Consider the following 411-nt stretch of genomic DNA (forward strand, 5'->3'; position numbering starts at 1 on the left):
ATTGATAATAAAAATAACATTAACAATAATAACAGAAAAAAAGTAGAGAATAGCATGGTCGAAAGAAAAGGTGAGAAAGTGAGATAGAGAGAGAGAGAGAGAAAGAGAAAGAGAGGGGGTGAGTTACCATGAGAAGATAAGGAGCAGCTCTTCTTGCTAGACGCAAAGAAAAAATGTCAAGAAAAAATGGTGAACATGAACTAGAAAAACAAAAACACATACATGAGATAGTGTTTGTTTCGCTACTAATTCTATTTTGTATTGTTATGTAGTTTTTTTTTTTTTTTTGCTTCTTTAATTTAAGTATTTATTTCATTTTGCTTTTCCTTCTCCTCATTTTTGAATTCTTGCAGCAGTTTTTGTTGAATGAAAAGAAAATAATCTCTCCAGACTAGATTATATATATGAATA

This window comes from Octopus bimaculoides, chromosome 3 (assembly GCF_001194135.2).
Source record: "Octopus bimaculoides isolate UCB-OBI-ISO-001 chromosome 3, ASM119413v2, whole genome shotgun sequence".
NCBI classification, from domain to species: domain Eukaryota; kingdom Metazoa; phylum Mollusca; class Cephalopoda; order Octopoda; family Octopodidae; genus Octopus; species Octopus bimaculoides.